The 10,247-nt window shown below is 48.1% G+C and overlaps 1 long non-coding RNA gene across 1 annotated transcript; it reads left to right on the top strand.

The window, feature by feature from the left end:
- Window positions 1-2,504: 2,504 nt before the first annotated feature.
- LOC109197550 (uncharacterized) lies at window positions 2,505-3,418 on the top strand. The gene is made up of 3 exons (XR_002058604.2): window positions 2,505-2,808; window positions 2,945-3,097; window positions 3,191-3,418. It is a non-coding gene; the product is annotated as an uncharacterized LOC109197550 (long non-coding RNA).
- Window positions 3,419-10,247: the final 6,829 nt, after the last annotated feature.

Raw genomic sequence — 10,247 nt, forward strand, 5'->3', positions numbered from 1 at the left:
ATCAGCGGCTGTGGCGTGGCTGGAGGTCACATGACCCTGATTGTTTACTGATGCTGGACTCTGGGCGCGGCGCCTCGCCCTCTCCGTGACTTTAACCTTAGAGAACAACAGAGGAATGAAGCCGCGCTCCTCAGCGGCCAATCGCAGCCGCCGAGCGCCAAGGCCTCTCCTCACAGGGGGAACTAATTTATTGAGCTCACGGTTGGAGCAAAATACACCATTAAAGGGCATATTTAAGCACATTTGCAATCCTTAGAAGAAGGTAACGGTATTTGAATTTGCCCCAGCTTGAAGGAGAGTCTTTAATGTTGTGTCCACGGGACAAACGCACATCAAAGGCGGCGTGCTCCTGACGCTCCAAATCAAATACTTGTGGATTAAAGCGAGGGGCAGGTGGCCCCCAGACTGTCCTCTCTGGCAGAGCTGCCAGGCACGCCGCCTCACTGAGCGCGTTCCAACCGCCGCCTCGCGCCGCGCTATCGTTCCCCCGAATGCAAATTAAATCCGGGCGCCGGAGCTGCTTTGAATTCCTGCAGGAGGGGGATTCTCCTCCCTCTGCTTCCCGCGCTTATCAGCCCCATGCTCTGGGAGGCAAATGGGGGTATTTATGTGAAGAGGTGCCCTGCTCCCAGTCATTTATGCTTCTGGTGCCCCCCCCAACTCCTCCTGCTATTCTTCCCTGTATAAACAAGAAGAGGCCATCTTTGATGCACCTCTGGCTGCAGGAGAAGATCAGTGTGCCCGCTGGCCTCAGATCTGTTCAGATTGCCTGACAGACGCAGTGCTGTGTTCGATACCACGTCAGTCTGTGCATGTGGTCCAGCATCAGTGAGGTCATTTCCTCCTCCTGCTGGTTACCACTCACTAACACGTCTGCTTCAGTGAAACGTCTTCACGTAGAAGAAAACCTAAACTCAGATTATCACACGCTACACAGCTGATCTCAGGACAGCACCACCTTTATCCTGCACTCAGGAGTCTGCAGCATGTGAAGATGAAGGTGGGGATGATTGTGGTGGTGGTTATAGTGATGTTAGAAAATAGAAAATCTAAGCCAGAAGGGGAAGAAAAGGAACACACACGTGTAAAGAAAACGTGGTTATCAGCAAATCAGCAAAGATGCACAGAAAAGAAGGTGAGACACCAACGAGGGAGAAACAGCAGGACAAACAGAACAACACCATCATCCCAGTGTACTTCAGACCCAGCCACACACTCAGAAACAAACTGGTTCATCCCAAACACAGAACGTCATCTCACAGAGGTTGATTCTGTTCATCAGGACCTTTTCAGTGGGAGAAACGTTTCATCATCATCAGGAGACTCCTTCAGTCTCAGCTCACTGCAGGTTTCCAACCTTATAAACAGCACACCGTAAACGTGACGTCAGCCGCGTGTTTGAGATGCCGATCGTTTCACAGTGGTGACCTCCTCCTCCTTGCCCTGCTGCTCACACAGGAAGCTTATTGTCCTCCTCGCAGTGGCGCCTCATTAACATGCCAGAGGCCTCCACAGGCAGCAGCTACACACTCACACAAAAACAGACACACAGGTCTGATCAGAGCAACAGTTACACCTGCAGAGGCACCTGAGTCACCTGCACAGTAGGTCATGTGACTTAAATCATGGTGATGTCTAACCCTCACAGAGTGTTTCGTTGTTGAGACTTTAAACACATCAGTGAAGAAACCAGAGCAGCGTCATGTATACACACAGTTTCAGAGCTGGGCCCTCCACTTTCATCCACCTTTATCTCAGAGTGAGGTCTCAGTCAGGATGTCAAAGGTCATTTTGTGGTTCAGTTCAAAACCTCAGAGTCCAGGGGCGTTTCTCAATATGCGTACTTGTGCGTACTTGCGTTCTCGTGTACTCGTGATACGTCATCAGTCGGAGACCAAGTACTGTTCCAATTCGAAGTACGCATCAAGCCGAGAACGCGAAAAAGTCCCGGATGTGTTCTCGCTCCGCCCGTTTTATCGAGCATGCATCGGTGTGGACTTGGTACAGCTAAATATCCCAGAATGCATTTCGTCCAAAGCTCAACAGCGGACTCCCGGCACATCGTCCGTCCCCCCCCGCTCGCGGTCTTCTCACTACTCAGGTTAAAGAAACCCCAGCAGCTGTCTATAGTATTGAGTGTCCACTAAAATAGAAATAAAAGCGTTCTAACATCTCACCTGCTTGTTTTTATTAAGGTATGTACACGTATGTACATGTACACTATTTTCATTAATAGAGGTTTCACTACTGAGGTTAAAAATGATATATAAGTCACTTAGATCACTTCTAAATGTTAATGTTTGGTTTATTTCAGTGTTTTATTTGTTCCTGAGTAAACCGGTTTGGCTGTGATTACAGTTAAGCTTCATAACATGTTACTCACAGTTAAATTAAGAGGGGACGGCAGTAAAAACTCCGGACCTGTGACATCATCACGTACGCAGGTGTTCCAATTGTACAAATCGCGAGTCCGTGCTCGCGTTCTCGGCCAGTACGTACTCGCCGAGAACGCGAGTACGTACTTGCGTACTTGAGAATTGAGAAACGGCCCAGGTGAAAGTCTGCCAGCCGGACTTCACAGCTGGACTTCCTCCCTCTGTTAAACAGGAAGTGCTCCCACACCCAGCTCCAGTCTGCTAACATGCTAACAGGGATATATCAGAAACAGACCTGAGAGTTTAGATGGAGGAAGGATGAACCCCCCCCCCATATCATCATCATAACAACCTCAGGTTAATCTTCACCTGCTGAGCTGCAGCTGCATCACCTTCCTGTCTTTACCAGCACTGCCTCCATCAGGGGAGACAGGTAACTGCACCTGTGTGTTTTCTGTCTCTGTGACATGTTTGAGGAGCTTCTGTGACTCAGGTGCACGCAGCCTGCCATCAGGCTCCTCTGTGTGCCAAAGCGTGTATTTCCCATGATGCTGTGTGCTTTGTCTCAGCAGGTGGAGATGGCACGTTTCCAGCTCAGTGTTGTGTGGTGTTGGTCGGGGGTTTCTCTGGTCCCAGATCTATTAATTCAGATTGATCTGAGCCGCTTTGTCACAAGCATCCGGCGCTCCATGCGGCCCCGGGCTCCACACCGCCGCTGCCAGGTAAACATTAGCATAGTAATTAGTCTCTGCTAATTCAGCCAATGATGGAGCCCAGCTTGACTCAGTTCTACTGTCCTCTATTGTTCCTGACAGAGCATCCACCCCTCAACCATCACAGGAGGAGCTGGTCTCCTCCACTCTCAATCCTGCTGCTTCTCTTCAGCAGCTCGTCTGAAGGATCAGCAGTCGCAGACAAATACTGAGTGAGAGTTTCAGTCTCAGCTCCCACACCACTCATGAGAGGGACCAGCGTGACTGCAGGCAGCCAGTATAAACCAGTATGCAAATCATTATAAATTGTAATAATAAAAGGTAAGATGGTGCCTGTGACATCATCCCCAATATTTAATAAATGTATCTGTGCTGCTGTGATTTATGACCACTCTTCCCTAAACCAGTATGTGATGTAGTGTATGGAGCACCTCCATGATGACTGGGTTATAAGAACATGTGTGCTCCTCTTCCTCACCTGAATTCTTCATATCACTCATGAAACGTCCTTTGGGACATCTGAAGAAGAAATTGGTTGGAAATCTCCCGACTGGACTGGAGGCGTCCCCAGTTTTTGCTGGCGGTTCAGGTTGTGGTTGGAAACCCGTTCTCACGGCCACTGCAGGCTGGGTTTATCTCGCCGGATGCTCTGGACTCTGTCAATTGTGGCCTTACTGCTGTGTCCTCACAGCTTGCATCACCAAACCGCGGTGCAGCTGGAGACCAGACTAGGTGTTTGCTGTCAGTCTCACTGCCACCAGCTCCTGTGAAGCCTGTGCTGCCAGCATTCAGCCCATCTCCAACAAATCCTTGGATTTTCTGTTTGGCCAGGTTATCCACCTAAACGAGCCGTGCCCTGTTGGCTGCTCCCGTGTGGGCGCCCCCGTTTAGGTGGCCGTGGACTGCCTGCTGTGTTTAAGGACAGTTACACGTGCAGAGGTATGCAAACCGAAAACTGCTCTTCTTTGAAGTTATCGCCCTCCTGGCGCTGTTGCTGTCTTGTTACATCTGATTCTGAGTGATTGTATACTGATCTTATATTTTATATATATTTTATATTGACATATTGATGATGCCTCATCAAACCCAGCAGCTGAACTCTTACCTGTATCTGATTCAGTTTCTGGACCGACCCATCCATAAGGCCACACCTTGGACCTCGTCTTTTCTTTGGGCCTCAGCATTAGCAACGTGTTTGAGAAGGACATACGTTTAATAGAGATGGGTATCGTTTAGGTTTTATCCGATACCGGTGCCAAACCGGTACTTTTGAAACGGTGCCGGTGCTTAAACGGTGCTCGAACCGGTGCTTAACGAATGGAGAACACAAACTTTGTCCAAAAACCTCTTATGTTTTTATTTTTAGCAGTCTCTTTTTTTCTGCAAAATGATAACCAAGTTAGCCTTTTCTGTTGATACAACATACCTCCTTTGGTTGGAACCGGTGCTTAAACAATGGAGAACACAAACTTTGTCCTAAAACCTCTCATGTTTAGCTGTTTTTTTTGTAAAAAGATAACAATGTTAGCCTTTTCTGCAGCTATAGGACATATATGGTATCACTCTATCAAACAAGAAGACAGCCGCATGTAACTACGACGGTGTTTGCTAGTTCACCTTACATGCATTAATGTAATAACGTGGTTAGCCTACTCAACGTTAATTACACATGAACAACATGAAGCTCCTCACGCAGAGAAGAACGGCTGCTGCTGCCATCATCATCCGTCATCATTTCTGCTACACTGGCAGGGCTAGGGGCCAGGACTCTACTCTTTTGGTTCTTGGGGGATGTTGCTAACTCGATAACAGGCACCACACCCGCAGTAGATGTGCTCGGTGTGAGGTCTTGCAGCAAGCTATCAATGTATAGCAATATATATATGTTGCATTTCTCGGCTTTTAAAAAAACGCTATGCGTTGCCAGGTGTTTCATCAGATTCAAGGTGTTACCTCCTTTGCACAGTATCACCTTAAAGCACTTGTTGCAGGCTGCTGAGGTTGCATCTTTTGCTGTGAAGTACAGCCAGACTTTTGACCGCTTCGCCTTGGGCATTTTTAATCTGTAGCTCTGCTCTAAAAGAATGTACGTACCTGGGCCCCCCCACTATCCTTGGAAAGGTAAAATGATTGGCTAGAATCCAAAGTGTATGACATCTCAAGAAAAAAAGCACCGAAATGTGCGCTGCTTTTCGGTCTGGTTACTACCGTTTATGTCAGAACGGTACCGGTACCCATCCCTAACGTTTAAGTGACCATAATTCTGACTTTAGCTCTAAACAAACACTCATAATGACTGAGAGCACCGCTGCTCTGTCATGTTGACAGTTCTCTGATGTAAACACTCTTATCCACGGCTCATCCATTATGGATCACGTGGCACCGATTAAAACAGGAAAAGAAATGAGTGTATGTTAAACTTTTGTGGAAGAAAACTATGACATGGTGAAAAATGTCAGATCACAATATTCTTCTAGGACGGTTGAACAACAGCTACTTAAACCCAGACAGCACTGAACGGGACAATTACACAGCTGATCGAGGTCTCTCACAGAAACGTAGGTGTTATTTTTGATAAAGCTTTTTCCCTGGAGCGAAACTTAAAACAGATATTAGGAACCTGCTTTTTCAGAACTTAGATTAGAGGTGTCAGCGAGTGAACTGAGATGATAGTCTCAGGACTGTTTACCTGTCCAAACTATAAAGGCTATACACTGCTGACTCGCTCAAACAGAGGAGCTCATATAACTCCCGTTTTAAAGTCGTTGGTCTAAGTCCCATTTTATCATTTTAGTTTTAACCTTCAGAAAGCAGCTACAAAAAGCTTTTAAGTAGAGCGGACCTGATGCATTTATGATAGTGTCATTACCTCTGTCTGTGAAAGGTGCTGTGTAAAGTACCATAGTTTTCAGATTATAAGGCGCATTAAGCAAAACAAAACAGTCAGATAAGTCAAACTTTACTCAACTCATTCTTCTTGCTTCCTCCACTTCCGTACCATTGATTCATTAATGTTGAATTCTCTGGCAGCTGCTCTATTCCCATGTTGTTGCAGTATATTAATGACTAACCTGGTATTGTGGATGGATTATCTCAGTTGTTCTCCTGACTGAAGTTTGGTCCGTTTACAGCATCCTGCCATGCGATTGCATTTGTCCCTAACCATCGGGAACCCTCACGTTAACTTTTATCGAGTGGAAAAAAGTTAGCGTTCATCCTCCAGCTTCACTGTGTTTATGTTATGCTAACATAGCTGTGTCACTAGCGATCACGTAGCACATCATTATATAGCAGCTAGCCCAACTTCAGTAACCCTACAAACGTCACTGCTGTTTAGTTTTCTGTCTTCATTTATGTTGGAAGTGATAGCAGAGCTGTACGTTTGAATGTTTCAGAAATCTCTCAGTCAGAACATGCTATATCATGTTTAGGTGGAAGCTAGCGAGCTAACTTCCTGCTAACTTCTAACTCTGTTAAATTGAATAAATCCTGTTTTCATGGATGCCTGGATGTTAAACTTAATAGTTACACCTGGTAAAGCAGCAACGCTGATCATTTTATTAAAGCTGAAAGAATTTAAACAGTTTTTAACTCTCAGTGATGCTGCAGTGTTCGTTTGACTTTGGGACCTGAAACTGACGGAGTTTAAGACCCAGGTTTTTGAGGTTTTTGAGCGCCGTGTCCCACATAAAATCGGTACGAGGTCAGTAAGCACAACCAGAATTCATACATAAGGCGCACTGTCAATTTTTGAGAAATTTAAAGGATTTTAAGTGCGCCTTATAGTGCAGAAAATACGGTACACTTTTACTTTACAAACATGACACACACAGACAGACAATGTTGATATTCATGTTATCAGTGTCACACCTGCATCTGTTTTTTTTAATTTACATTCTGTGTGTGTGTGTGTGTGTGTGTGTGTGTGTGTGTGAGAGCGTTTCAGAAACGTGCGCTCCACCACAGACCAGCCAGGTGGAGTCCCTCAGGTGTCGGTGCTGGGTCCTCTGTGTCAGACACAGGTGTGCGGTGTAAGCACAGAGTCATCACTGAAGAGTCATGTTTGTCACACAGGAGCTTTGTTTCACTCGTCCATCAGGTTTGGACTCTTACAGCAGCTGCTCGGTTCAGGAAAAGACTGCAGGGCCTTTTTGAACATGAGGCTGAGGCTGTGAGCTGTGTGGTAGAGCAGGATTCAGGGCCAGTTCTGGTTCTGGTGCAGATGTGTTGGATGTGCGCTGGCTGCACTTGAGCCGCTCGGCTGTAAACGTCTGTGCGGGCGGAGTTTACGGCCGAGCATCGGCAGCAGATTAACGGTCCCGAGGTGCCGCCTGTAATTCGATATTGAATATTTAGAGGCAGGGATGTGGGTCAGAGAGCCGGCAGCTCTGCAGGTGATTACATCCACTTCATCACATCACTTTAGATAATTAGCAGAGGAGCGCAGCGCTGCAGGAGGATAATTAGAGCGACCTGCCTGCTGCTCCAACATCAGAGAAGGAGGAGAGCGTTTACTAACAGAGTGGGAGGTTAATGAAGACAATACAGCTTCAGCTTCCTGGCAGAGGAGTGTTTGTTTGAAGCTGCTTGCCCTCGCCACAGCTTTCTGATGCTGCACATTTACTGTGGTTATAGCTGCAGCTGCAGCTAGATGGAAATGATGAAGATGACAACTACGATTCATGTGTGGTGGGTATCACAGGGACGTGGACACACCTGCCTGCCTCACAGAGCGCACACACCTGTGACTTCAGCGTCGCTCCACCCTCATCGTGTCAGCTGTTTCCTCTCAGTGAAAATCATCAGCATGGGTACCTGTGATCAGTGTGTGGTGTTTACAGGTGTGGTGTGCAGGCCAATCAGAGAGCAGCAGGTAGATGGATCTGTGACAGACATCAGTTCAGCTTGTGTGTAAAACAGGTGAAACGTGAGCTGTCAGCTGATTAATAGCTGGAGTAAGCTACTGCCTACTTGCCAGGTTAAACTGATCTGTGATCAGATCCGGTCTGAGGATGAACGTCAGTGAGTCCACACAGAGCTGACGTCAGGACGCTTACTCTCTTTGTTTCTATACTTCAGGCACCACCACCCTCCTCCCCCTCCTCCTCTTGTCACATCCTGTAGACACAGCTGGAGAGCCAGATGTTTGGTGTCAGAGTACTCAAGTGATCTGATTTTTTTCCTCGTTACTCTGTGAGGTGCTGATAGGAGTTCAGCTCAGTAGCTGCAGGTATACCTGTAGCTGAGAGGGTGGAGCCTGCAGACGTAGCTGCAGGTATACCTGTCACTGAGATGTCTCCACCCGCTCCTCTCCTGATGTGTGTCAGTTGGAGGTCTGTGAGCGCTCGTTTCCTTTCAGTCTTTAAAACGGCGTCCTCATTAGCGAGCCGTGTTTTGATGTTTGATGATGTTTAATGAAGGCCAGACTCCACAGTCAGGATCCATCTAACGTCTGAATCGGATCCGTCTAATAGTCAGGATCCGTCTAACGTCTGAATCGGATCCGTCTAATAGTCAGGATCCGTCTAACGTCTCAATTACCACCTGCAGCTTTTTAACTTCATGCTGTTTGACTGGTGGGGGAGGTGGGGGTGGGGTGGGGGTTGTAATAGGATCAGATGTTCAGCAGTCAGTGTGTCACTGATCCATTACCACAGAAACAAACAGGAAGACCATGCAGCTCAGGTCACCTGACCACAAGTATGTGGACGCTTGGCTGTGATGTTACCGTGCAGCGCCGGGCGTGTCCTCCATCAGCAGCAGCGGCGTGTTTGTGTTTCTGCGTTTGGGGAGCGCTAATGGCCCACTGTCATCACAGAGCATAAATCACTGCTGTCAGCGGCGACATGACTAATGCTCCCCCGTCCTCCCAGGACGCGCACTTCCTGCCCTGCTCTGATTGGCCGGTAATGATGATGGTTTCACTTAGTGAAGCTCAGGATCGAAATGTGAGGTCACTCCTCTGGATTCACTTCCTCTGCAAACATCATCAGACCCCGACCTCTGACTTCCTGTCAGGGAGGAGGGGCCTGCGCTTCCTGCTCTCACAGGAAGTGCACCTGTGATGACTCAGAGTTCACCTTGTCTCCTGACCTGCCAACATCACAGTTTCACGAAACACAGGAGGACTGTGGGAGGGAACAGCTTCCACTCTCTGAGGCGAGTGTGTCTAAAACCCACCTGTGGCCTGCTGACAGGTCAGAGGTCAGAGTATGTGTCCATCAGGGATACAGAACAGAGCAGGACAGGTAAGGACACCTGCAGACCACACAGAGTTGGTAAGAAAAATAATACAAGCATGTGCGGTGTGTGTGTGTGTGTGTGTGTGTGTGTGTTTGTGTGTGTAGTGTCTGTGTGTGTGTGTGTTTGTGTGTTAATTTCTGTTCAGTCCGGGATTCATGCAGGAGAGAAACCATCAGTGGGAACAGCAGGAGAACAGCAGGATTCTTTGTGGAACAAACTGATCCACAGTCACAGTTCAGCAGGCTCTAATGAAGCCTCTGACCTGGTGCATTATGGGAAATGCAGTCTGGCCTGATAGTCTGTGTGTTTCCATGTTCCTCTGAACTGCCTCCCTGTGGTGCTACACACTGAGCTGAAGACCGAGGTCCACGTGCCACCGTGTCCTCAGACTCAGTCTGAGGCGACACTCCCCGAGCTGGGACACCGCTGATGGAGCGCGATGCTACATGATGGAGCTGCACACGTCCTGCTTCAAACTGGTGAGTTCAGGTAAGACTCGGAGCTGGTACTGAGGTCAGTGTTAGAGCAGAGAAGACATTGTTTCCTCCGCCTGACTCGGGGTGACAGAGGATGAATAAGTTGTTAACAGACCTGTGAGCTCCACCTCCTCTGATCCTCCACAGGTGAAGGCGTTGAACAGGCAGGAGGTTGTTGGAGAGGCGCTCTGCGCTGAGCGCGCTCCTGCAGTAGGATGTGGCAGATGTCTGCATGTGCGGCGAGCTGGCAGGTGCACGAGTCAGAAGTCGGGCACAGATGGAGCGTCACATTAAGGGAGGGAGCGGGGTGCTGGAGGCGTGGCTCACAGGAACCATGCCAACGCTGCCCACCCCTCAGTGGAGGACAGGTGGAGCAGGGCTCATGATCAAATATTCAGATTTCATAAAACACGATCTCTCAGCGATCGGTCTGAGCCTGA

This window comes from Oreochromis niloticus, linkage group LG16, assembly GCF_001858045.2.
Source record: "Oreochromis niloticus isolate F11D_XX linkage group LG16, O_niloticus_UMD_NMBU, whole genome shotgun sequence".
NCBI lineage: Eukaryota > Metazoa > Chordata > Actinopteri > Cichliformes > Cichlidae > Oreochromis > Oreochromis niloticus.